At 41.9% G+C, this 19,817-nt stretch overlaps 1 protein-coding gene and 1 long non-coding RNA gene across 2 annotated transcripts in view; both read right to left on the reverse strand.

Moving 5' to 3' along the window:
* LOC143326776 (voltage-gated potassium channel subunit beta-2-like) overlaps positions 1-19,817 on the reverse strand; it is a 168,111-nt gene that overhangs the window by 132,979 nt on the left and 15,315 nt on the right. The window lies entirely within an intron of this gene.
* LOC143326541 (uncharacterized) lies at positions 1,740-2,445 on the reverse strand. Its single transcript, XR_013077686.1, has 3 exons — positions 2,411-2,445; positions 1,874-1,959; positions 1,740-1,788 (listed from the first exon to the last, which is right to left on the reverse strand). It is a non-coding gene; the product is annotated as an uncharacterized LOC143326541 (long non-coding RNA).

Here is a 19,817-nt window from a genome sequence, read left to right on the forward strand (position 1 = left end):
TTTAATTTTTTTTTGTTATTTTCTAAAAACAGAATTCCAGTCTTAGTCGACATCTGACATTACAGCAGAAAACTGAGGCTGCCTCTTGATCTGTTTAAAAGTTTAAAAGCTGCCACTATTTTTGATTTGTTTTCTTTTATCCTGGACCATAAACAAAACTTCTCATGCTAAATGTTTCACTGAACAAATTATAAACATTTGTTAAAAGAGTGAAGAGCACTGTAAGACTCTTACACTCAGTAAAAACATGAAAACCTGTCTCACAAGAGACAGAGGGGACACTGGTTTGACACAGCAGTGCTAATCACAGGGAGTGAGAGCACAGAGTTCTTTTCTTCAGGGGAGGTTTGTACAAAACCCTCCACTGTGGGCCCAGTCCATCTCCCCTCAGCTTGCTGGTCAATGCAGTGGGCGCTTTGTCACACAATCCTTTCTTGTTTATAACTTTTACACAGTTTCTGTACAGTTCTTTCTTGTTGGCTGTGTGCAGGCTAAATTTTTCACAGTCTCTGAGGAGAGGTCCGTCCAGCTCTCCGAACTGAGGACTTGTGTCAGTCTCCGGGAAAGGATCTCTGTGTGGTCAGGCTCAGTCCCTTGGCTGTAATCCATGAGGAGGCTTCTTTCCCTCCCAGAGAGTCTTTCTCTCCAAAGTTCCAGCACCTTTTGAGCTACCCTGGTGGACTGGATGTTCAGCAGGGAGCCCACAGCCTGGAGCCTAAACTTCTCCATGGTTTTCCAGAGGAAGCTGTGTTCAACGCAGTCAAAAGCCTTTTCCTGGTCTAGCAAAATGAGACCAGTTTTTATACCCAATGAGCTGGGCACCTCCAAAACATCTCAAATTACGCCGACATTGTCTTCCATGGACCCGCTGGGCACACAGTAGGTCTGATCCTGGTGGATGACCTGCTCCATAGCTTCCCTCCGCCTGTTAACCAAAGCCTTGGACAGAATTTTGTAGTCCGTGCAAAGGACACAGGGCACCAGTTCTTCATGTCTTGCAGATTGCCTTTTTTTGGCAGGAGGGCAACAACAGCTCGGCGGCAGGACAGAGCCTCTGCGGAGCAGCGTGGAGCTCTTCCATCTGCAGTGGTCAGTTCAGCAATGAATTAGGCTCTGCAGAGACCTGGGGTAGTTCACCACAGAACCACATGGCTGTGACATGACTTGAACTACTTGAGGTTTGTTAATAATGCCAACCTACCTCAAGCAGGGAAGCTCTCATGGTGTCGTCGGTGATATCTTTAATCTTAGCTTCAATGTCAGTGGTTCTTCCTGTGAGGTGCTGGTAAAGCATCTCTGTCAAGAAGCGAGGACCCGGACCACCATGAATGATGGAAGTAGCAATCATCCTCCTAGCAAGAAAGTATTCATCATCTTTCACAGCTGTAGATAATTATTTGTCAAATTAATGCCACATTAACCAACAGCTGCCACGTTCTCATGAAGAAAATTCTGAATCTCGAAATAACGTCATTACCTGCGCTGTCAAACATGATAAATTTCCTGTCCTCTGGTCCATCAAAGATTCTGCATGTTCTTAGGAAGTTCATAAGGAGGGTCAGGAACTCACTCTTTGGACCACCATTGTCCAGTCCATCCTCAGCTCATCCCTCATCGTCAGTGAACCGCACTAATATTTCATGGGACGGGTCAAATAAAGCACATTTGTAGCCACGGACTGCTCCGTCCCAAACATTGGCTTTATTGATGTTGAACCTGCTGTGAGATGTTTGTGTAGTCTTTACAAAGAGCTCTGAAATAATGTCTGCAGCAGTCACATCGCCTGTGCTGTAAAAGAAGATGTGGTGTATTATTATTTCAAATAATAAAGGCACAAATAAGATTTAGAGAGATACTAATTAGTAATTACTACCTTTCCTCTGCAGAGTGCTCCATAGTTTCCTCTGGCTCTGACTCTGACTGTCAACTATGATAGGCACATACACATTTGCATAGTTGCTGTATTGAGAGGACAGTTGAGGAAATATTTTCAAATATTTCGTATGCTTCTACTAAATGATAATGAAAACATTAGGTTTAGAACAGATAATACCAGTTTGTTTGGCACATTCCTGCACACTGCTCATAAAATATGAAAAAAATAAGAAATAGAAATGATTGAACATCTATTTGTGGGAATTTTTCCTTTGTTTCATTGAGGCTATAAGTAGGGGTTTCATTTGGAAATGTAAAAATGTCCGAGTTGATCTTAAAATTCCAATTAGTTACAGTGCTTTAATTTATGCCTGTAGAGCAATTTTCAGATATTTACTTATTATCTTGATTCAATACACTGTCATCAAAAAAATAGTCCATGGTCACAATGTTTTCTTGACCACATTGTTTTATCTACAATTTCCAGCAATCATTAAGCAAATCTGTAAAGGTTGCAACTGTCAACACAGCTTACCGATAGTAGTTGTTCTGGCCCCGGGTGGATTTGACCTGTTCCTGGACAGTGGTTTGTCCTCCATCCTAGTTTAACTGAAGAAATTACTGCAGTTAATCTAATGACAGTGCCACTGTCTTAGCAACTAAAATAGTACACATCACATCTTGAATGATTGGCTTGGTGAATTCATGAAAATATTTTTAGGCATTTTATGATTTCATGTTCACATTTTCAACACTAAAGGGGATGAATTCAAGTCTTACTTGATCAGACTGTGGTTGTGTGTGTCTGAGAGCTCTGGAAATACCAAAAACAAATGAATTAAATAGCTGTAATGTGCATTGCATTGAGCAACAAAATATGAAGTGGACAATGTTTTGTATGTTGTTGTTTTGTATTTTACCCATTCAAAATGTTCTCTGTTCTTGGAGTGCTCACTTTTTCTGGACCATCCCACACCCGCATACAACATACAAATGACAGATTTTATCAAATGAAAATATTATCAATTCACTTCACTCATCTCCAGATGGCAACCTGACATGGACCACACTTTCATCATCACTTGAAGACTGTCCACTGCAACCTATGAAAAGCAATAATTATCTTGATTGCTATGGGTATAAAGATGAATTGCATTAATTTCCCCAGTTTTACCTGTGATTAAAGGTTATTTTGAATCCTTAAATCTTTAATTTCTATCAACCATAAATATTTAATTAAAATTCACTACATAAATTTGGTGAAATGTGACATTTCAGAAGCTGTAAGTGCTTCTGACACATCTTTGATCTTGTTTTAATCACTGAGCTTTCCTGCAGGGCATTTATCACATATTTAATGTACAGTGCTGAGATTGAATACAAGAACACAATTTTCAGGTTTTCCTGCACTAGTGCTTGGCTGTGCATCGAGAGGTGCACTGGTGGTGGGCATCTCCTAGGGGGGTTTGTTAACCTGATCAGTTACAAGTTTAATGTTTCTGTCACACAGACAACAAAAGTCCGCGGAAGCTATCACCGCAGCTCCACAGAATGGACAGTACATCTGTGAGGGGAAAGAGGAGATTATAAAATTGGCGAGGTTACGTCAGAGAGAGTGGATATTTTATTTTCCTGAACATTTAAAGAAGATATCGGATAACGATAGAAAAGCACCATATAAATGTAATCCATTATTATTTTTATTATTATTATTATTAGTATTATTATTATTATTATTATTATTATTATTATTATTATTATTACAAGGTGCACATTAGCTACGTAACTATGCTGCTCTTCTATAATATTGTAAAAGATTACAGCCAAGTGTTTAAAAAAAATACAGAAAGGAAAACATACTTTTTCACTCTCCTCTCCAAATATTAGCCAACTTTCTTCTTCTTCTTCTTCTTCTTCTTCTTCTTCTTCTTCTTCTTCTTCTTCATGTTTTTCAAGAGGGTTTGGTCCCACAGGACCGGTCCATCCCTTAGGTCAAGTCCCCCAGTGGCCTGGTGCACTTCCATTTTGTGGAGTGAATTTGCAGCAGGTTGCTGGTTCGAACCCTGGGTCGGGCAGGGCCTTTCTGTGTGAAGTTTGCATGTTCTTCCCGTGCATGCGTGGGTTCTCTCCGGGCACTCCGGCTTCCTCCCACAGACCAAAAACATGCTCGTTAGGTTAATTGGTCTCTAAATTGTCTGTAGGTGTGAGTGTGAGTGTGTGAGTTGTCTGTCTGTGTGTGTGTGTATGTAGCCCTGCGATCGGCTGGCGACCGGTTCAGGGTGTACCCCGCCTCTCGCCCATTGCTAGCTGGGATAGGCTCCAGCCCCCCGGCAACCCCGAAATGGGATGCGCGGGTAAAGAAGATGAATGAATGAATGAATGAATTTGCAGCATATCTCTCTTGCAGTTGTTTTAGGGTTTTGTGTTTTGTTTTGTTTTGTTTTTTTTGATATTTGCAGCATTTTTCTTTTGCATTTGTTTTGTAGGTTTGTAAGTTTTTGCTTCTGCTTCGTTTCTGTGATTGCAGCATTTTCTCTTGCAGCGTTTTTCTGTTGCATTTGTTTTATGTGTTTGTGTGTTTTTGGTTTTGCATCATTCCTGTATTTGCAGCATTTTGCCGTATGCGGTGTATTTGCCCTTGTTGGCCACAGTGTATATCACCATTTGTAAATAAACAAAAGCATGTATGAATACAATATTCTATTTTAAATATCCACATTTGTATGGCTTTACAATCCTTAAATTAAGTTGTGAATCATCAACTTTGCAGTTTTTACATGTAAATGTATGTATGAATCTCAGCAGATTTATGTGGATCCTTTTGAGACTGGCTTGCCAGGGCATTGATACACAATGACAAATGCAAGGAAGGCCAAGCTTTTTCCAGTAGATGGCAGCAATGTTTAGTTAAACAGGCACTGTCACAAGTTGCCTGCTAGTGAAAGGGCAGCAGCAGCATTGCTAGCTGCTGCCATGGAGGAGTACATGCGGTCATTATTGTTTTTAAAAATGCACTTTTTATTCACACTTACATTATTATGAAAAGTCACTCAGAGCCATAACCTCACAAACATGATGATTAGACAGCATCTGAGCTCCACTTTCTATCTGCTGTATTCTGAGTCAGAGCCAACTGCTTGGATTAGAGATCACAGCACTCAGGATGTATGTCAAGCCGACCCCCTTCTTACTTCAATCATATTTGTGTCCGAAATCTTAATGAAAGGTATTTGTGACTGCAACTAGTCCACAAGCTGACCTGCTACAAAGCAAACTTAGCAAGCAAATTGGTAATAGCAACAACCTAGAGACTGACTCAAGAATTGAGGGTAAGACTTTGATAACATAATCTTGTAATCAAGAGACAGATTATGATGAAGCCAGTGTAGAGATAAAAATGTTTTGAAGTCTGCTACAGCAAAATATCAGTAAATGACAAAGCGTAAGGTAAGGTCACACACACCGTACTCACACTCACTGATAATGAGCAACAATTAATAACTATAACAATAACAATATTTTTTCTTCTTCCGCAGACTTTTTTTTTCTTTTTTTTTGTTTCTTTCTTTTCTTTTCTTTTTTTTTTTTAAAACATTACTTTCATGTACACACAATAACATCTAACTTCATCAGGCTTGTGCAGTAGTAGGGCTCTGTTCTAGGGAGAGAGAGAGATCTCAACATGAGCACATCCCTCTATTGTAATAGATGCAGAAAACCAGAAGTAAAGCAGACATTCATGTTACAAAGATATTTGTCATTTTACCCTGTAGTTTGACAATTATGCCCATCCATTTTAATTTGGTGATCACTCAAAACATGTGAGGCATGATTTATTTGTGTATTTTAATAATTGAACTGTAACCACAACCAAAAAGATACTGGTCTAAGTTACACATTTCATTTTAGTTATCATGAATTTATTTAGATTTGAATTTTAAGAATAAAATAAAAGTCATTTGAAAATTGCTTGGCAGTTTAAAAATAAAACAAATAACAAATGGAAATTGTTAAGTTGTAATGACGTTGATTAAATTTAATTGAAATTTTCGTTTCACACATTAAAATTGGCTCATTTGGGAAAAGCCAGTCTGACATGCTGAGGAGAGAGCAAGGCAGACGATAGGACACAATTTTGGCCTGGATGTGAGTCCATTGTTTTGGTGGGCCACCCTCAGGTGGCAGGTTCTTCTGCACTTTTTATTCATATCCTTCTGAGGAAGAGCAGCCCCAAGTACTGGAAAACGCTATAGTCAGTTCTATTTGTGATTATGTACTGCACTCTTGGTCCATATTCGGAATTTTTATTTGAATTTTTTTTTTTTTTTCTTCTTCTCCTTTTATTAAGCTTTGTTCATAAAACAGATAACGTAATATTGTATGTGGTTTTATTTACGTGGATGTCAATAATGAGAACCTGCATTTATCTCATTATTGAATTCATTTGGCTTCAAATGACCTTTTAGTTGCATCAGACAAAAGACTGGTCTCTATACTTGTCTTGTTAGATCTTAGTGCTGGATTCAACACCATTGGCCATCACATCCTGGTACAGAGACTGAAACACTTAAGTAGCATTACAGGAACCAAACTAACCTGGTTTAGGTCCTACTTATCAGATCAGTTCTAGTTTGTACATGTTAATGATTCCTCTGTGCATGCCAAAGGTATGGGGTTCTACAATGTTCAGTGCTTCAACACCATTGGCCATCACATCCTGGTACAGAGACTGAAACACTTAAGTAGCATTATAACCTGGTTTAGGTCCTACTTATCAGATCAGTTCTAGTTTGTACATGTTAATGATTCCTCTGTGCATGCCAAAGGTATGGAGTTCTACAATGTTCAGTCCTTGAACCGATAATATTCACACTGCTTCCTTTAGGCTATATAATCAGGAAACACTCCATAAACTTTCAAAGCTATGCAGATGATACCTAGATATATTTATCAGTGAATCCAAGTGAAACCAATTGAAACTTAAAAACCTGGGGCCTCATTTATAAAACTTGCTTACGCACAAAACGGGGCTTGAAAGTTGCGTACGCAACTTCCTACGCAAAGGTTGTGATTTATAAAAAAAAACTTAGCGTGAGAATGTGCGCACCGGTACGCCAACTTTGATGCTTGCGTACGAACATTTTGGAGACGGGGAAACTGGCGGTGCAGATGGTGAGGTGGTGAATTGAAGCCAGATTGATCTCATACATTTAATGTCATCACATATCAGACTTATAGACCCGCGTAATCATAAACACCCAAGTCTGCAGTGTTATAGATGTGTTCCTTTAATGAGCCGTTAGGCCTACTGCTGTATGCACAATGTTCATATATCATACTTCCATCTTCAAATGATACAGAGCGGTGGATGGCACTGATGGATTAGTAGTAATTCTGACAAGGTGTGTAATAATCATTCAATTTGCTGAGTAAGCATATAAATAGTGCGGTGACACTCGTGCGTAATGCTGCACAATGGATGCGCTGGCACTGCTGGAAGATCACGCAAATGGTAGGATCAGGATGGAGAGAAATTTTAGGGACCACGGAGATTTGCTGGCCCATGATGATGACTGGCTAATAAGCCGATTTAGATTCCTAGAGCGGTGCTGTTGGATCTATGTGCTGAACTGGGCCCAGTGTTAGATCCACCCGCCGGAACCGCGCCATCCCGGCGCATATCCAGGTGCTGACCACTCTGGGATTTCTGGCGACTGGCTCCTTTCAGTGGGAATTAGCCGACAGGTAAGTGTTTGATATGATTAATGTTATATAATGTTACATTGTCTGTCTAAAGCCCCTTTTGGGTATGATATAATTCAGTTAAATTGTGTCCTTAGGTCTGGGATATTTGCAGCAATGTCCGGTTTCCCAAATATAATCGACGCAATTGACTGCACTCACATTGCTATAAGGGCTCAGAGTGAAAATGAATTTGCTTATGTGAATCGAAAAAATGTGCATTCACTCAATGTACAAATTATTTGTACCTCGGACATGATCTTGACGAATGTAGTGGCACGGTGGCCTGGGTCAACACATGACTCATTCATCCTGACGCACAGTAGTGTAGGGATCTGTAATTTCTGCCACAGATCGCTCTGTGGCACTGGAACTATTCACTGCGGCGACGACGTGCCGCCACTCTTTTTTTTTTTTTTTTATTGTATTCGTGACGCCACTACTGTGACCACCAAACAAAATATCCTTTCTGGCCTCCACCTCACCCACAAGCACCTCGATTTCAGTCTCCGTAAAATTTCTTTTTCTTTTCTCTGCCATGATCGAACGTAAAATGCCATTGATCAGCAGGCATATTTATATGCAAAGCCATTCATGAGGTACTTTGCATTGACCATTCATGGTAAAATGTGGGTGTGTCGGAGGCGGGATGTGAGGTGAATCCACCTGCGCAATCTTCCAGGTGGAGTGTGATTTATAAAGGGAAAATTGCGTGCAGGTGTGAGTACGCACGTTTTATAAATCCGAATATTTTTTGGCATACGCCATTTTCAGCTTTTGGGCGTATGCACACTTTTAGTATGGATTCTACGCAATGTTTTATAAATGAGGCCCCAGGATGCCTCTTACCTTTTGCTACTAAAATCAGACAAAACTGAATTTATAGTACTTTGCCCTTAACGCTTTCGAAACTCACAATGTAATGAATTATTAGCTCTTGATGGCATTGCGCTGGCACCACCTTAAAGAATTTGGTTGTTATCTTTGATTAGGAAATGTCCTTTAACTTCCACATCAAACAAATTTCAAAGGCTGGCTTTTTCATCTACCTAACATTGTGAAAATCCAGCACATCCTGTCTTAAAATGATTCAGAAAAACTAGTCCACACATGTTATTTCCAGGCTGGATTATTGCAATTGCTTACTGTCAGGCTACCCCAATAAGCGACTAAAGTTCTCCAGTTGTCCCAGAATGCTGTGGCATATGCTCTGACAAAAAATGAGGAAAAGAGATAATATTTCTCCCATATTAGCCTTTGTACACTCTAAATGGTCAAGCACTATCATATCTTAAAGCAGTGTTTCCCAACCTTTTTTGAGCCACGGCACATATTTTTCATTAGAAAAATCACAAGGCACACTACCAAACAAAAATATCACAAAAAGTATGTTTATTGAAATATAATAAAAATCTAGTCTCAATTTACTCAATTTACTTACTCAGTGTGAAACCCAGGCCTGTTCAGTTGAACACAAAACTGATATTCTTGCAGGAATTGAAGAAAGACACACAGGAAGATTTCTCCTGATTGGTGCTCTAGGCCTTAGAGCACCAATCAGGTGAAATTGAATAATCTTCCAGAGCACACCTGATGATTTCTCAGGCACACTTATGTGCCGCAGCACAGTGGTTGGGAAACACTGTCTTAAAGAGTTCATAGTACCCTATGACTCCACTGGAACACTGAGTTACCAGAATGCACGTTTACCTGTGGTTCCTTAAGTCACAAAACAGAATGGGAGGTAGTGCCTTTAGCTATCAAGCTCTTCTCTTGTGGAACCATCTTCCTGTCTCAAACTCCCTTGTGGTATTTTGTTTGATGAGTTCCACTCCTTGTGAGTGCGCCTTGAGTTACCTTATTCCACTCGTTCGAGTGCACCTTTTGTTAGTTTTATCCACTCCTTATGAGTACGCCTTTTGTTCCTCACTTTGTTAATAAACTTATTTCTTTTTTACTCTTGTCTCCAGTCTGTATATTGAGTCCAACCACTTCTAAATTAAGGCTAAGCCTAACAATCTCTTGATTATTCACCACGGTGGCAATGATTTTGGAAAGATCAACAATGTAGAGCGTGTCACAACAATAAAATAGGACATTTAAATTAGATTTAACAATATAATAAACAAAACTTTTGTCAAAGGAAAATTTTATTCCTAAAACAGTGTTTGACACTGTGTGAAAATTGTCAATAAAGACATTGAACGCATTGTTGTTAGCGGTGATATTGCAGGCCATTACAGTTCACTCGGTGCCTGAAAATTATTTCATGTTGATGTGTGATAGCATAGGATACCATACATAATAATAATTACAACAATTACATGTATAGTAAATATGTTTTGCTGACTCATTGAAGGATCTGCAAATGTAAACAAATCCTGAATAACTGCATAGTGCACCTTTTAAGACCTAAACCACTTTTCAAGTGGTAGTGTAGTGGTATGTCAATGTGAAAAGTCACATTGGGTTTTCAAAATGTATTCTATATTATTAAGTTTGACAAATTAGGCAGGTGAGTGCTTGTATTGTGGTGCTGGGGGTCATGTCATTGCTGTATGTTCTATTCTGCCGAAAGATATGGCTCGTCGGTAGATGTGGGGATACTGATGAGCCCTAACCCAGTAGTTATCAATACCCCATCAGTAAGCAAGTGCTAGACACAAGAATCTTTGTTTGTGGACAGGGATTTTTTCCGACTCCTCGCTCTCATAGACTCTGGTGCGGAGGACAACCTCCTGGATGAACAGTTGGTGGCACAAGTGAGTTGCAAGCTGGAGGTTCTGGAGAGACCCATTAAAGTATATGCGTAAAACGGGAGGATGCTCTTGGAGGTAACACACCGCACCACTCCCATGAAAATGTTTCTTTCTGGTAATCATCATGACATGATTTCATTCCATGTTTTTCAGTCTCCTCACTCACGTCTGGTTCTTGGTCATCCCTGGTTAAAATTGCATAATCCCCATATAGACTGGTCTCAAGGCAGGATTACAGGTTGGAGACCCCACTGCCATGCTCTCTGTCTACACTCGGCACTTCCGCCGGCTTGGGGTAGTTCCAACTCTTCTAACGTATCTGACTGTTGATCTTTCCTGTATTCCTCCTGCTTATCATGACCTGCAGGAGGTATTCAATAAGGAGCGCGCTCTTTCTCTTCCTTCATCGACCATAAGACTGCGCCATTGATCTACTTTCAGGGGCACCTCTTCCCTCCAGCAGACTTTACAACCTGTCACGACCAGAATGATAGGCTATGGAGCAGTATATCAAGGATTCGCTTGCTGCCGGTATCATTTGGCCATCCTCTTCACCTGGCGGGGCAGGGTTTTGCTTTGTGGCCAAGAGGGACAAATCACTCAGACCCTGAACTGATTTTTGTGGACTAAATGATTTTACTGTAAAGAACAAGTATCGTCTGCCTCTCATGAACTCTGCCTTTGCCTCTTTTCAAACTTAACTTTATTTATATAGCACTTTAAAAACAACCACAGATGAAACAAAGTGCTGCACATAAATAGACAAAACAATATAAAAAACAATAAAATAAGTAAAATAAAACAGGAATGAAAACTGAAATAATTGTTTTATTGTTTTTAAAAACAATTGAAAACAGTAAAACAGTAAGTAATAGCAAGCCATAAAACACTAAAACAAGAGCAGAGTCTCATGCGGGGTTGAATGCCAAGGAATAAAAGTGGGTTTTAAGACGAGTTTTAAAAATGGACAGTGACAGGGCTTGTCTGATGAGCAACGGTAGCTCGTTCCATAGTTTAGGAGCCGCCACAGAGATGGCTCTGTCCCCTCTGAGCTTCTGTTTTGATCTCGGTACCTCCAGGTGCAGCAGATCAGCTGAAGGCCAGGATGGGAGTTACGTTCTCCCTCTTACACACTCCAGTTAAGAGGCGAGCGGCTGTGTTTTGCGCCAGCTGGAGGCGTGTGAGGGAGGACTGGCTGACTCCAAAATAATGTGCATTACAGTAATCCAGCCGAGATGTGATAAAGGCATGGATTACTGTTTCAAAGTGCTGTTGTGCAAGGAAAGGCTTCACCTTCGCCAGCTGAAAAAGTTGGACTTCACTACAGCACTAATTTGCCAATCCAATTTAAAATCACCGTCCATCTTAAAACCCAAGTTTGAGACTGTTGGCTTTACATAGCCTGCCAAAGGGCCCATGTCAACAGGAGGGGGTTCACAAGAGCCACTGGGACCAAACACCATCACTTCTGTTTTTTTGTCATTGAAATTTAAGTTCAAGGCCATCCAGGCTTTGATGTCTTCAAGACATGACAGAAGTGGTGTGAGGGAGAAGGCATTTTTCTTTTTCAGCGGCACATATATCTGACTGTCGTCAGCATAACGATGAAAAGAGATGCCATGCTTTCTTAGGATGGAGCCTAGAGGCAGTAAATACAGAGAGAAAAGCAGGGGCCCTAAAATCGACCCCTGTGGAACCCCATACAGCAGTGGAGCAGAGCTGGACTCTGAATTTCCTTGGCTTACACTCATTGTCCTGTCGGCCGGATAAGACTTGAACCACTCCAGTGCAGTACCACAGATGCCCACTAGGTGACGTAACCGAGTCACTAGAGTGTTGTAGTCCACAGTGTCAAAAGCCGCAGTAAGGTCCAACAGAACCAGAATTACATGGTCACTAGAGTCATTAGCCAGGAGGATATTATTAAAAACTCTTAATAAAGCTGACTCTGCTATGCAGAGTTGTAAAACCAGATTGAAACACCTCCAGGACACCATGCTCATCCAGGGAAGACTTTAACTGAGCATGAACAACTTTCTCCAAGATTTTAGAAATAAAAGGCAGCTTGGAGATGGGCCTAAAGTTGGCCAACACACTGCGATCAAAGCCAGGTCTCTTAAGTAGGGGCTGCACCACTGCATGTTTAAAACTTAGGGGAACAACACCAGATGATAGACTGTTCTGTTCTGACTGTTAATGATAGCTAAAACCAACTGCCCTATACTTGGGGAAACCTCTTCAAAGGCATAATTTCAGCCAGAAGATCAGAGTAGTCATTCACAAAGTCCCTATTATATTTGGGGGGTCAGTAGATGACGGCGCACAAAACCGGGTCGGAGCGACCCACCTCAAATAAAGTCACCTCAAACCTGGAAAAAGAGGACGAGGCGGTGCGCTGCTTAAATTTAAAGTCGTTTTTGTAAACCGTCGCCATTCCTCCTTCACGACCTGACATCCTCGGGGAGTTAAAGTAGGTACCAGACATCGATGGGATCCAGGAAACGCCGAGGCACAGCAAAAGGAGGGAATAATCCACGTCCTGTCCGGGAAATGGATGAAGGGCATGCCAGCTGGAGTTTCAGCCTCACCAACCGACCACAGCGTCTGCCGCGGTGCCAGGGACTCTTCTGCCGAGAAGATAGGGCCAGGGCCCGGTACAAGTGACGCGGAATCGCCGCCAGGAGCGGGGGCAGAGTATTCTGTCCACCATGATTAAACGCACCTAGATCTCTGACATTCTGCTGGAGAAACAAAAGGGACTGGTGATCATACACCAACAGACACTCATTTAGTGCCGATGGTTTAAAACAGTAAAAACACCAAACATTGCAGGAGCAGCAGACAGCCAGCCACACACACAGGCGCCATCTTTTTCACTTCACTAAGTTGGACTTATGCAACACCTATCATTTGGTTCACATCAGGGAGGGGATGAATGGAAGACGGCCTATAATAAACCACTGGGGCATTTTGAATATTTAGTAATGCCTTTTGGGCTCACTAATGTTCCTGCTGTATTCCAAGGTGAATTCTCTGGTGTCTTGCTGGGAGACAGGGGGTATGCCTGCCAGCCTTTTCTCCTGACACCATACACATACCCCCAGGAAGCATAGCAGGCCTACAATCATGCCCATGCCAGGACACGGGCCAGGATTGAAATGACCTTTGGCCTCCTGAAGGCACGCTTTCATTGTCTTCATGGCCGTCAGCCCTTCGAGGGCATGTGACATCACTGTGGTCTGTATGGTCCTCCACAATGTGGCCTGCCTGAGGAAAGAGATGGCCCCCAGAGTGCCATCACACATGGACTGGGACAATCCTGCCATCTTCCTTGGTGACGACAGTGGTTTGCTGGTCAGGGACCAATATGTGTTGAATTATTTTAGTTAACATGCATGCTTTAAATTTCATGTCCTGCACTGGCACAGAAGCATGCTGTGAATTTCAGTTAAATATGGCCTGCATTGGCAGAGGAATTTGTGGGTTTTTTTTTTTTTTTTTTTTTTATTTAGATTGATTTGGCCTATGTTTGTGCTGTATACTGTGTGTATACAAGCTTGCAGGGAGGCTCCATCATCCATTCATTTGTCTGTTCATTTGTTGTGTACGGATTTGTCCTGCATTTATTTCAGTGTGCAGACATGTGGGGTGTATTATATACAGACCTTTGAATGTGTATTTATTCTTGTGTTGTATAATATGCTTTGATTCTGTGCTTTCTATCTTGTAGAGTCACTGTGTTTGTTCAGTTTTGAAAGGAACTGATGCTTTGATTTACCCTTATTCTATAAAGGAACATCATGTTCCTCTTTGATGTGTATTTATATTTATATTGGATGTGTATTTTATATATAGTCTATGGGAAACTGTCTATCTAATGATTGCAACATCATCTAAAATCATCATTTATCTACAATGATTGAAATTAATGAAATTAATTAAAATTGAAATTAATGATGCTTAGGTTTTGTGTTCATGTTTAAATAATGACAGTGGATCTAGTTGAATGTGATAACAATGTGTAGTGGGCAGTGGAATAACTATTGGTTTCCGTTTGTGATGAATGCTGACTGAGATAAGCGATGAGATTAAACAGATCCTGGAACTTAGCCTGGTCTGGAGCAGGCTAGCTCCACAGAATAAATCTCCACGGTAACTTATCCCATAACATATCCCACTTTCCACTATCCTGCTTTTGTGCAACCAGATCACGGATAACTTGAGCCAGGATAACCAACAAATCCCGGCTTAATCCCTTATCCTGGTTTTGTGCAACGGGCCCCTGGACTCGTGGCTGCCAGTTCATCCTGATCTCAACTGTGTGGTCATCCTATCTTCTGTGTGAGTACTTGAGAAAAGAAAAACTTTGAAAGCCCTACTTCTAAGATTTGCCCAGGATTTTCCTGTTGATTATTTTTGTTGTATTTTTGGACTCTATACTTATCTGTGCTCTCTGTTTCAGTGTCTTCAGCCCTGTTCGGTGTGCCTCTCAGCCTCAGTTCTCCTGTATCGTTTCTTTGCTGTTTCCACTCAGTTTGAGTGCATTTTTGGTTTTCCTTTTGTAAATAAATTCAATTGTTTGTTTCTGGCAATTGTCTTTGTATTGGTCTGCTAATTTGAGTCCTGAAATTATTACTACTTAAGGCTAAGCCTGAACACCTGTGGTCTAATGAGGCAAAATTTTACATTCTTTTTGGAAATCACGAATTCTGCATCCTAAAATGAAGGACAATCCGGATGGCTATCAGCATGCAGCTAAAAAGCCAGCATCTGTGATTGTACGCCGGTGCGTTAGTGCACATGGCATCGGGAACCTGCACATTTGTGTAGGAACCATTACTGCTGAACGATATATACAGTTTTGGAGCAATATATGCTGCCAAGTTGATAACATCTTTTTAAGGGAAGGCCTTGCTTATTTCAGCAAGACATTTTTTCTGCATGTATTACAACAGCATGGCTCCATGGTAAACAAGTCTGGATGCTAAACTGACTGAACTTGTCACCTTTTGAAAATGTTTGGTGCATTATGAAACATAAAATATGACAAAGGAGACCCCAAACTGTAGAGCAGCTGAAATCATACATCAGGCAAAAACATTTCACTTCCCAAATTACCGCAGTTCTCCTTAGTTCCCATTGTTAAAAGAACAGGTGATGCGACAGAGTGGTAAACATGACCCTGTCCCAACTTTTTTGAAATGCTTTGCTGGCTTCAAATGTTAAATAAGGATGTAATTTAAAATAATAATAATAAGAAATTCCCAGTTGTAATGCTTGATATGTTGTGTTTGTGCTATTTTCTGCCACAGTACATTGGGTCTCTTATCTGCTTCCATTTGCCTTCATCTGTTCACCTGCTCAGTGAGTACTTTTCCACTCTCACTACCCTGCCAGCCACACCCACCTGCCCACTCATCTGATCACACACCTGAGATTCATTCCCAATCAGTCTGGTATTTGAGCTGCTCTCCCATATTCACTCAGGGCTAGACTGTTCTTTGTTTCCTTGCAAGACTCTCCAGCAATTACTATTGGGCTGATCTCACATTGCAGAATCTGCCCGCCTTTGACCATGTCTGTTCTCCTGTTCCCTGGTAAATATCTCAGCCTTTTGTCTCCAACCACAAGTCTTGCCCTGCACATCCTGGATCTTTGTTCGCCTGTGACTATTTGATGTTTGGTGAACCAAATCACAGGCAGGATCTGTGTTCCATTGAGAGACTATACTTCCAAACTGATTACTGAACTATAGTATTGCTTACTTGTCTCCCCCAAGCCTGAAACTGAAGTTGCTACAAGCTATACCTCTGTTCTAGTGGTACTGCGATTGGGTCCTAAATCTACCCATTACAATTTTCAATTAAATATGAGGTTTCAGTGTTTTGCAAATCATTCTGTTTTTGTCTCAGCTTTTTTGGAAACAAGGTTTGGAAACATGGCAGATGTGGCGCTGTAATGGCGACAAGTGGAGAGCGTCTCTCGTGCGTCCCGTCCTGCCTTTTGTTTGTTTGTCTAAGGTTTAGTCCCATGTCTAGTTGGCTGCTGTGATTGAATGGTACGTCGTGTGCCTACTAAGACTACTGGTTTGATCAAAGAGTTTCCAGCGTGGCTGAAGTTTACAAAATACACCAGCAGGATGAGAAAGTGTCTACTACTGCTGCTTCTGCTACTTTGGATAGCCGGATCACTCGCGGCCTTTGGGAGGCTCGGAACTGGAATTTTGCAGTGTTCCCGAGATCATTTGTTGTTACTGCGGCATATGGATTATTCTGCTCTGAATTTGGAAAATGGGGGACAACTGAGACGATATAGCCCTAACCACGATTGCCGGTGGGATACTTCGAGAAGGAAGCGGGGTAGGAGAGGAGGAGTTACCCAGAGGCTAAAAAGACTCACTGGCACATCAAGATGCCCACCGCTCCCCTCCATCGTACTTGCCAATGTTCGCTCATTACGGAATAAGTTAGATGAACTACATGCGAATATAACTTGCCAATGGGCGTACAGACAGGCGAACCTGATCTGTCTCACTGAAACTTGGTTGGATAATACCATCACGGACTCAGAGCTCTCTCTGGACGGATTCGGAACTCCGCTCAGATTGGACCAAGACACTGTGAGTAGCCAGAAAAGGCACGGGGCAGGTTGTGTCTCTATGTAAATAGAGAATGGAGCTGAACTGCTGTTGTGAAGGACTCCTGCTGCACACCTGACTTGGAGCTGCTTGCCGTGTCATTCAGACCCAAATACTTACCCCGTGAGTTCAGTCAGCTGGCCCTATTGCTTGTTTACGTCCCTCTGTCACACGCACATCCGAGGCCGTAGCTGCTTGTGTCCACAAAATTGAATGCACATCCCCTGACTCCCCTGTTCTCATCCTCTGGGATTTTAATGCCTGTAGACTTAACAATATTCTCCCCACTTACTAACAGTATGTTACATGCACTACCAAAAGCGATAAAACAATTGACCTCTCCTATAACGTTGTCCATCTTATCCCCGCTTATCGCATGAAGCTGCAAAGGGAGGGTGTCATACAGAAGCAGGTGAAAAAGTGGGATACTGTTGCAGTTGAGACTCTTCAGGCCTGCTTTGATTGCACTGAGTGGGAGGTGCTAACGCTAACAGCCTAGAGGAGGCTACTGATGTGGTCACTAAATATATAACTTTCTGCGAGGAGATGGTTGTCCCCATCAAGACTGTTAAGGTTTTTTCTAACAACAAGCCTTGGATAACAAAAGCCCTGAAATCAACCCTGAATGAAAAGAAAATTGCATTCTTCTCCAGAAATAAAACTGAGTCAAAACTCATTCAAAATAAACTGAATGAACAAATCAAAGCAGCGAAGAGGGAATATAAGGAGAGAGTTGAGAAACTCTTTTTGGAGGGTAAGCCAAGAAATGCCTGGCAAGGTGTTAAAACCTTAGCTGGCCTCCCAAACAACAACACCTCAGCTCCATCCACCAGCGGGGCAAAAGACTGCACTGACATGGCAGAGAACCTTAACCAGTTCTACTGCAGGTTTGAGAAGTTGGACTACACGCAGGACCATGTAAACCGAGAGCTGTAGCAGGTGGAGGTTGAGCTGGTGCTGAGGACAAGGCCAAATAAAGCACCAGGGCCAGACCAGATCTGTGGCCGCCTACTGAAGGCCTGCAGCAGCCAGCTTGGATGACGCCATACTAACGCTGCTGCACGGAGCTTACACCCACCTTGAAAAGCCCAAGTCTTTTCTACGATTGGTGTTTCTGGACTTCTCAAGCACCTTTAACACTGTGCAACCCCACCTGATGGGACAACAACTCACAAAGATGGACGTTAACCCCCACCTCATCCTCTGGGTGCTCTCATTCTTGACAGACAGACACCAGAGAGTGAGAGTCAACGACCACCTCAGCTCATCAAGACAGACCTCCACAGGTGCTCCACAGGTGCTCCACAGGTGCTCCGCAGGGCTCCGTCATCACAAAACCGGACATTACATACATCAAGTATTCTGATGACAGTCATCATGGACTCCACCAACTCTTTAAATCAGTTACAGTCTGAGCTGGCCACTTTTTCAGATTGGTGCAGGCGGAACTGCCTTGATCTTAACATCACCAAAACAAAAGAATTAATAATAGACTTCTGTAGAGCTCCCTCCAACATCCCCACTCTGACTGTCAACAACCACCCAATAGAGAGGGTTGACATATACAGATACCCGGTACAATAATCGACCACAAACTCAACTTCAAAGCAAACATTGATATCATCCACTCCAAGTGCCAGCAGCGCCTCTTTTTCCTCCATAAACTCCAGGTCCACCAATCCATCCTGACTGCATTCTATAGATGTTTTATTGAATCCATAATCACCTTAAACATCACTTCCTGGTTTGGAGCACTGTCCAACATCCACAGGAATCCACAAAACAGAATCATAAAACTGAGCAGCAAAATAATTGGACAACAGCAGGAATCACTCATCAGCATATCCAACAAAAGGTCTAAACAAAAAGCAACACAAACCATTTTGGACATCATGCACACTCTACACCGCCAGTATTGCCTCCTACTCTCAGGCCACAGATTCAGAGCCCCTACATTCAGGAAAAATAGAGCTCTGTCAAGCTTTGTCCCAGCATCCATAAGACTTGGTTGAATGGTTGAACCCCTCTTGGACTGTCTTTTTAACACTTGACCTAATTTTAACTATTATTTATTGCTCCTCCATATGGAGGTACTGTTTATTTAACAGGCCATATGTCTGATGTGGTACTGATGGTTTGTGCGCGCGTGTGTGTGTGTTGTATGGCTGTGTGTGTGTTTGTTTACTCATTGTATGTGCTGCTGCTCCTCCACACGTGAAGTTCCTAACAGATAAATAAAGTTCTTTGAAGATGAAGATGTTTGAAGTTATATAATAATAATCTTTTTATAAATGCACTGTCAGGGCTGTGGTCTCGAGGTGATTTTCCCCTGTTGATATGATTTTTTTTTTTTCTTTCCTATTCTCAGCAGGCTGGAGCGAGGGAGAGGCAGGGCCGAGTTACTCTAGAAGCGAGCTTCATGAGACACACCTGCACCTCATCACCTAATCGGCTCGGCTTCTTAAGGCACCTCATGCTCTGCCCCGGCGCCGGACTATTTCCGTAGCTCCAGGTCGCATGCAGCTCGCACAGAGTATTCCTCGTGTTTCTCTTGTCTCGCTCCTCCTGCCTCTGGTGAATCTTTTGCCTCTAGTTATTCTTGCTGTGTTTTTTTCACAGTCACTTTTTGTTCAGCATTAGTAGATTGCTCATCCCAGCCCTGGTGTATTTAGAGTTATTATTTTGTTACTTTCCTGCATACGCCTAGTTTCTTCTCGTCATGTTTTTTGTGCCTTTTTCCCATTGTGGTGATTTTCTGTTCTGCTTGCAAGCAGCATTCCCTGGTTCAGGTGATTTTTTGGTTG

This window comes from Chaetodon auriga, chromosome 10 (assembly GCF_051107435.1).
Source record: "Chaetodon auriga isolate fChaAug3 chromosome 10, fChaAug3.hap1, whole genome shotgun sequence".
Taxonomy (NCBI): domain Eukaryota; kingdom Metazoa; phylum Chordata; class Actinopteri; order Chaetodontiformes; family Chaetodontidae; genus Chaetodon; species Chaetodon auriga.